Genomic DNA, 8,901 nt, shown 5'->3' with positions numbered 1-8,901 from the left:
GATATCAAAAAGATAACAATAAAAGCAATAAACTTCTTAAGCTAACTAGAATTGCATCAGAAAATCTTATAATTTAAGAAACAAGTATACCTTGTTGACAAGAAGAAACATAAACTCTGTTCTTGTTTTCTAATGACTTCTAAATCCATAAATAATCCTTAAACTAAAACTACAACCCTTTTTTTAATAAGAAACTGCTAAACTATATAAAACTATGAATAGGTACGTCAGTGGACTAGGTATCCACAAAATGAGGAAGCACAAGAGAAGGGCTAACAAATCTATACAAGATAGTGACAAAAACTCTGCCAAAAATAGTTCCTTTCCCTGAACCCAAGGAAACCAAACATACAAAATTAGCCCAAAACCCCTTCCCAGTTGGAAGAATAAAGAAAAAAGAGGAGTCTGGAAACTCCTTTGAAACTAAAGCCCAAGAGAAGCAAAATAAAACTAGATATTTGACAATAGGAACACAATGAACACTTACAAAGTAAGGTATAGATCATCTGTATGAGTGAAATTTGAATAAATGGTATATGCTATAATAGACAACACAATTGAGAGAGAAAAAGATGTAAAAAAATATTTCTTTTACAACAACCCAAAAGATTCTATATTTATCGGTAACCCCTTGACCTGCAATTTAAACTAAAAGGTCAGGATCCAATAATAATATTTAAGGTCTAACATATTCCCTCACGTATAATTGCACATTAGAACAAAATATAAGCACAATTTATTATATTTAATTATTACAACAGGCAATTAAGTGCAAGGCCATGTGGTCAACTTGACTTTGGTACCATGTTAAATAATTGTTTGACTAAAATCTTAAGCTTATAGACCAGGCCGTTATAAAATTGACCAACAAAATGCACAAATGAAGTGGTTGAAATTGTCCATACTCCAACTTGCTTTGTTTACATTACTCTTAGTGTAAAACCTACCATATGATATTCAAACTCTGAAATGCACCACTACAAATTTTTTTTTGAAAGAATAATAATAATAATAAAAAGAAATGAAAAAAACAACAATTTGTTTGTTTCATCTTTGGAACCAACTAATGTCCAATTAAAAGGTAGGGGATATCTGGTGCTTATCCTATGCCCCCTAACAAATTTTTGCGGCAGTCCCTGTCACGAATGATACCAAAAAGCAAAGTGAAATTAAATGAATAAAAACTTCAAGTTTTTAAATCAAAGAAGCAAGCACCTTGTCTGAGCCCCAAAATATGAGTACTTTCTTACCATTTACTTTCAAACAAAGATCACTTCATTAGCAGCTATGCATTCAATGAAATATGCCAGGTCTCTAGATTATCAAGCTAATCAAATGAAAAACACAGGTGAAAAGATGCATCATTTTGGTCGTCTCACTGCAAGAAGCCTGTGCTTGAAATAAAAAATAGCATCATCTTTGGAAATTATCTTGCATTACGTTTTAAATCAACTCTACAAGAGCATAGAAAGTCAGGAATCTATAAATCAATTTTGAATAAAAAGTTTACCACTCTGTTTTTAAGGGAAATTTTCTAGCACAATAAAAACATTTTTTTTTTCTTTTGGGAAAAAAGACCATGTCTTTTGAATCAGGACAATTCATTAACCAAAGCAAGGTGTACAACAAAATTAACAAAGAACAAACATCAGACAACAGATTGCATAAGAACAATAAAACAAAATAAAAGCTTTAACTTACCTTCTCAATACCACCACGAGAAGTAACCTCCACAAAGAGCCGATGCAAATCTAACTCCTTTCCTCCAATAATGGGGATCCTACAATCAGAGTATAGATTGACAACAAATTATCAATAGAGGGCAGTAATTTCCCAAAATTAAATCCAGGTTCAGGAAAAAACTTAAATACATGTTATAATAGAAAAGGTAACATATGGCCTGCTTTAATAAAACAATTAAATCCTAGATTTGATACACCAGAACCTAATTACACAGATATAGAAGTCGACCTCGCCACAATTATTACAGTAATATCACCTATTTCAAATTATTATCAGCAAATACATGTACATAAATATAAATGTTTCGTTGGTATAACTCTACTGAACCAGGTTTCTTCAATAATTTATCAAAGAAAACAGGACATAATCATACATGGTAAATTACCTCCAGTTTGGCACAAATGAGACAGAGAAAATTAAAATAATAAACATATTTCAAGTCAAGTAGCTTTTAAAGCACAGTCAAACATCTAAATTCAGTATAGTTTTTAGCTGCATGTGTAAGCAGGATTTAATCGAAAATAGGAGGCATTTAGTGAAGACAAATAGACAAGATGATATATTTTGATATAAGTCCTTAAGCAGATATATTTAAAGTCTTGAAAGATAAGGAAACTAAACCTCTTTGAACAGCTTGGGGGTAATATTTGTCTTCAACCAAAAGACAATGGAAGATGAGTCACAATTTTCAACAATGGTATTACAAACTTAAATGTTTCAATTTAATAATAATTAAAATGGTATCTGCTACTGTAAAATTGGCAATAGTGAAGAAGTGAGTACACGGCTGCAAAAGGGTCTTTAAAGTAAAAGAAGAAAGTTAAAAGAAGGAACTGCTTTACCGACCTCAACATAAACATGTAACCCAACAAGCAATGCAGAACAATTAGCATCACTCTTTTAATAAGCCTCAAATATATATTTTTCCACATTCAAAGACAAAACAAAGGAGATCTTGCTACAAGATCTTATCAATAATGAAACATCCTCGTTTATCCCTTATCTGGCCCCAAATAAGTTAGACAAAGTTCCTGATAATTTAACCCCAACAAGCCATTGACTCATAAATAAATAGAGAAAACTTGTCAAGAGAATAGCAAGCAAAGATGCTTGCATTACTAAAATAATTTGAAAGGGGAAACTAGTAACAGTTGCCATGGAGAGCAAATAAAACAAAACACAAAAAAGGAAAAGATGGAAACAGATGAGGAGCATAGATACTGCACAAAACTTACTGTAATCCACATTGAATTGACAATAATCACCCTTCTATAAAGAATATACCATCCATTCATCAGCAACATGTACAAAAATGCCCAACAATATATGTTCATATATATAGAAGGCTGAATATAGATTATTGGTTTTGAATCAAACCGAGATAAAACTAACAAAATCCATTTTTTAACCTCAGCAACCAGAACTTCAAAATTATTATTAGGAGTGTTAACCAAAAGTAGCAAGCTGGGGACAAAAGGCTCCGAAGATAGAAAGCATACATAAATTTGGTTCCCATAGTAGCATGAAGCTTCTCAAGAGTAGACATGAAGAGCTTCGGGCTAGCCACAATATCCTCATATCGAGGAGTTGGATATGAATGATAAGTAGAGCGTGGTTCCTTCATAGGCAGTGGACTCTGTTTGGCACAAGAAGTTGACGCCATGGCCAAATACTTTCACCACCTACACTTCTTCTATTCAACCACCACCAACTTTAGCATTTAACATTCTTTCCCCCACTGCACTACAATAAACGACAACATAAATGAGATTTAACGAAGGAAGAACAAAGGAAATAAAAGAATTTACAGGTTGAAACTAAATAACTAACTGCGTGAAAAAAGCAAATCATCGGAGGAAAACCATCAAGAACAATGCCAAATACACAAGTTGAAAAGAGAAAGAGAGAACCACAGAAAGAAAAACCATAAAAAAAAGCACCTTGATGTAATAACTCCCAGTAACAAGGGAGAAATTCAAACCCAAGAAAAGAAGCAAAAGGTAATAGCATAGCACAGCTATCATAGCCATGACATCCTTCACAGAGTACCAAGGATTAAAACAGAAGAAACCCATCAAAGCTCAGGCTTTAAAAACTCAATGCCTATAAAGATATCACCCTTTTAGGCTCTGGCAATAAAGACCCAGATACAGAATACTCACACATACACTCTCTCTTCTCTCTGTATCAAAGTAGCAGACTGTTACAGGCCTATAAGGCCTATAACTGGAGGCTGACATGGTAGAGATATGCTGGTATCTATCTATTGTGTACTAATCGAATGTACATAAATAACCATTAATCTAATCCATTAACAAAGTCCAAAAACCTTTTTTCTCCTTTATCTGACACTGTTTCAGCAGTAGATTTAAAGATTTTGAACAAGTAACCAATGTGGGGTTTTGTGGGGTAACTTGTACTGTCCATCAATCAAATAAAAAAAAAAAAAAAGATTTTTACTTTCAAATGCAACCAAAACTCACCTTTGCTTAAACAACAACCCCTATTAACCTTGTATTTTCAAATCAACAACTTTCCTCTCCCATCCCACCACCTCTTCCATGGTGGACAAGGAAGAAACATAGAAATGAATATTATAAAAATAAAAATTACCCACAATAGAATAGATTATAGTTATTTTACATTTCATTTTTTTTTTCCTATATTATATGTTCTTATTATATTTGTATTATTATTTCTATTATTAAAAAGAAACCCAGATGCAGAAATGGCAGATGAAAGAGTTTAAAATAAGCAAAAAAAAAGCAACTTACCAAACTGTGAGAAAGAGGATTGAGAAAATGAAATCACATTAATCTAATCTATGAAGCTTATTAGCTATGAATATTAGTAACCTTTATTATAATAAAACAAATATGACAACAATAATATCTTTTATTTTTATTTTTATTTAATATATATTTTTAATTTTAAGATGATGATGATAAATATAACCCTAAGATACATACTCACATAGTGAAAAGACAATTTTACCCTCATAAACTATTCTAAATATAAAAATACTGAAGGGTAGTTATGGGTTTGAAGGACAAGGAGTGGCCTAGAAATGAGAAATAAAATATTTAGTATAATTATGGAAAGTGGGGAAATGATAAAATAGCATAATATAATGTAACGTGTCCTATTGACCTCCCGGTTGAAACGGCAAAATCTGAAAATTAAAAGCAAAAATAAAGAGGGATAAGAAACAAAGAGATATGGGTGCCGTAACAACAGCTAAGCTTATTGGTATTGGCAAAAAAATTTATTGGTAATTAATTAAATCAAGAGGCATTGCATTTATCACAACCATCCCTTTTCTTCTTATTACTTCATTACCCATCTAACATCACCACCAACCCTTCATTCTAACAATAAAGATTAATTCACAACTTAATCTTATAAACTTTATCCTATAATTTTATGATAAGTCTAGTAATTAGACTTGTTATTATTTTAATAATATTTAGGTTTGATTCAAGTTGGCCCAAAGAGGGGTGGATCCAGCCACTTTAAGGCTAGGCCTACCCTTATATTTAAAAAAAAAAAAATTATTAATATATATAGACCCACAAAAAATTATTATTAATATTTATACCCACGCTCACCCTCAAATTTTAAATAAGAACTATTATACGTATATCTAGATCCTCAAAAAACTTTTTATTAATATATATATTTCAAGCTCACATCATATTAAAAGTTTAAAACTTTCTCCACAACTCCACTTACTTTTATGATTTTATCCCCAAAATTATTTATTCTCTCATTCTCTTTTTTATGCTATTTGCTCTTAAAACTTTTGAAGACTAAAATTATTGAAGCTTTTCACTACTCAAGGTGTCATAATTAACTTCGTTTTCTGTTTTATCAGTTTTAGGTATATGTATTGTTCATTTCAATTTAATTTATTTTAGGATTGAATCATGCTTATTTTTTTGGAGGTTTTTTTATTCTAATTTGAGGGAAAAAGACATAGATCTTGTGAGTTTATTTTGTGTTTTGTGTCTAAGAATGAACATGTTTTTCCAAATTAAAATATTAATTATATTCTAATGGACATTATTCTTCACCCTTCACCCACTCTTTTCTCCTTAATAATCTGGAATTGCATTTTGAAAGTATTAGTCACAGCAGGACTAAACAATTCACCTTTGATTAGCATTAGAGATTTAACCACAACATTAACCATGTAGTTCTTAGATTGATAAAATGCAATACAGGCATTACCTAGTAAAACATAAACGAAATTTGTTGATACAACATCAAAAAATAATATAAGACTCCATTTGGTTGCAATGAGAATAAAAAATGAAAAGGAAATTGAATTGATAAAGCAAATGATTATTTGTAATTTTAGACCTTATATCTGGAGTATGATATGCCAAATTTATAGATTAGACTTTTACAGAATTGGATGGCAATTTGGGTACAGCCAAAACCTAAAACATAAAAGCAGTAAACAAGCACCAAAAAGCATGATAGCAGCAATCTGCTTTATTCAACCAAGCATTGCTTAGAAGCTGATTCAACTACAACTTGCAACTACATTTTGAAGCCAAATATCATATAACAGATAGGCAATGGAGAAAACACTCTTCAATGAGTAAAACATATGGGATTCTTCACTCACAAACTTCAGTTCTATAATACTGATTAATCTGCAATGTCTGCAAGAATTTTTGCATCACCAACCGATATACAAATGATTTAAACATTTTTGATAATCTAGACAGTCATTTACTTTTGTTTCAAGTGTTGAATCAAAAAGATAACAATAAAAGCAAAAACTTCTTAAGCTAACTAGAATTGCATCAGAAAATCTTATAATTTAGAAACAAGTATACCTTGTTGACAAGAAGAAACATAAACTCTGTTCTTGTTTCTAATGACTTCTAAATCCAAAATAATCCTTAAACTAAAACTACAACCCTTTTTTTTAATAGAAACTGCTAAACTATATAAAACTATGAATGTACGTCAGTGGACTAGGTACCCAAAATGAGAAGAACAAGAGAGGGCTAACAAATCTATACAAATAGTGACAAAACTCTGCCAAAATAGTTCCTTTCCCTGAACCCAAGGAAACCAAACATACAATTAGCCCAAACCCCTTCCAGTTGAAGAATAAGAAAAAAGAGGAGTCTGGAAACTCCTTTGAAACTAAAGCCCAGAGAGCAAAATAAAACTAGTATTTGACATAGGAACACAATGAACACTTACAAAGTAAGGTATAGATCATCTGTATGAGTGAAATTTGATAAATGGTATATGCTATATAGACACACACATGAGAGAGAAAAAGATGTAAAAAATATTTCTTTTACAACAACCCAAAGATTCTATATTTATCGGTAACCCCTTGACCTGCAATTTAAACTAAAAGGTCAGGATCCAATAATAATATTTAAGCTCTAACATATTCCCTCACGTATAATTGCACATTAGAACAAAATATAAGCACGATTGATTATATTTAATTATTACAACAGGCAATTAGCGCAAGGCCATGTGGTCAACTTGACTTTGGTACCATGTTAAAATATGTTTGACCTAAAATCTTAAGCTTATAGACCAGGCCGTTATAAAATTGACCAACAAAATGCACAAATGAAGTGTTGAAATTGTCCATACTCCAACTTGCTTTGTTTACTTACTCTTAGTGTAAAACCTACCATATGATATTCAACCTCCGAAATGCACCACTACAAATTTTTTTGAAAGATAATAAATAATAAAAAGAAATAAAAACAACAATTTGTTTGTTTCATCTTTGAACCAACTAATGTCCAATTAAAGGTAGGGATATCTGGTGCTTATCCTATGCCCCCTAACAAATTTTTGCGCAGTCCCTGTCACGAATGTACCAAAAAGCAAAGTGAAATTAAATGAATAAACTTCAAGTTTTTAAATCAAAGAAGCAAGCCCCTTGTCTGAGCCCCAAAAATATGAGTACTTTCTTACCATTTACTTTCAAACAAAGATCACTTCATTAGCAGCTATGCATTCAATGAAATATGCCAGGTCCTTAGATTATCAAGCTAATCAATGAAAAACACAGGTAAAAGATGCATCATTTTGGTTCTCTCACTGCAAGAAGCCTGTGCTTGAAATAAAAATAGCATCATCTTTGGAAATTATCTTGCATTACGTTTTAAATCAACTCTACAAGAGCATAGAAGTCAGGAATCTATAAATCAATTTTGAATAAAAAGTTTACCACTCTGTTTTTAAGGGAAATTTTCTAGCACAATAAAACATTTTTTTTTTTCTTTTGGGAAAAAACCATGTCTTTTGAATCAGGACAATTCATTAACCAAAGCAGGTGTACAACAAAAATAACAAAGAACAAACATCAGACAACGATTGCATAAAACATAAAACAAAATAAAAGCTTTAACTTACCTTCTCAATACCACCACGAGAAGTAACCTCCACAAAGAGCCGATGCAAATCTAACTCCTTTCCTCCTAATGGGGATCCTACAATCAGAGTATAGATTGACAACAAATTATCAATAGAGGGCAGTAATTCTCCCAAATTAAATCCAGGTTCAGGAAAAAACTTAAATACATGTTATAATAGAAAGGTAACATATGGCCTGCTTTAATAAACAATTAAATCCTAGATTTGATACACCAGACCCTAATTACACAGATATAGAAGTCGACCCGCCACAATTATTACAGTAATATCACCTATTTCAATTATTATCAGCAAATACATGTACATAAATATAAATTGTTTCGTTGGTATAACTCTACTGAACCAGGTTTCTTCAATAATTTATCAAAGAAACAGGACATAATCATACATGGTAAATTACCTCCAGTTTGGCACAAATGAGACAGAGAAATTAAATAATAAACATATTTCAAGTCAAGTAGCTTTTAAAGCACAGTCAAACTCTAAATTCAGTATAGTTTTTAGCTGCATGTGTAAGCAGGATTAAATCGAAAATAGGAGGCATTTAGTGAAGACAAATAGACAAGATGATATGTTTTGATATAAGTCCTTAAGCAGATATATTTAAAGTCTTGAAAGATAAGGAAATTAACCTCTTTGAACAGCTTGGGGGTAATATTTGTCTTCAACCGAAGACAAGGGAAGATGAGTCACATTTTCAACCAATGGTATTACAACTTAAATGTTTCAATT

At 31.4% G+C, this 8,901-nt stretch overlaps 1 long non-coding RNA gene across 2 annotated transcripts; it reads right to left on the bottom strand.

The window, feature by feature from the left end:
* Window positions 1-1,568: 1,568 nt before the first annotated feature.
* LOC116122133 lies at window positions 1,569-4,595 on the bottom strand. 2 transcript variants are annotated; one of them, XR_004126846.1, is made up of 3 exons: window positions 4,518-4,595; window positions 3,243-3,481; window positions 1,569-1,780 (listed from the first exon to the last, which is right to left on the bottom strand). It is a non-coding gene; the product is annotated as an uncharacterized LOC116122133 (long non-coding RNA). The 2 variants fall into 2 exon arrangements; XR_004126845.1 differs by lacking the exon at window positions 4,518-4,595 and adding an exon at window positions 3,684-3,952 and having other exon boundaries at window positions 1,570-1,780.
* Window positions 4,596-8,901: the final 4,306 nt, after the last annotated feature.

This window comes from Pistacia vera, unplaced genomic scaffold (genome assembly GCF_008641045.1).
Source record: "Pistacia vera cultivar Batoury unplaced genomic scaffold, PisVer_v2 Contig132, whole genome shotgun sequence".
In the NCBI taxonomy this organism is placed as follows: Eukaryota; Viridiplantae; Streptophyta; class Magnoliopsida; order Sapindales; family Anacardiaceae; genus Pistacia; species Pistacia vera.
Note: the sequence above shows the minus strand (reverse complement) of the source record. Positions and strands in the feature narration are given on the sequence as shown.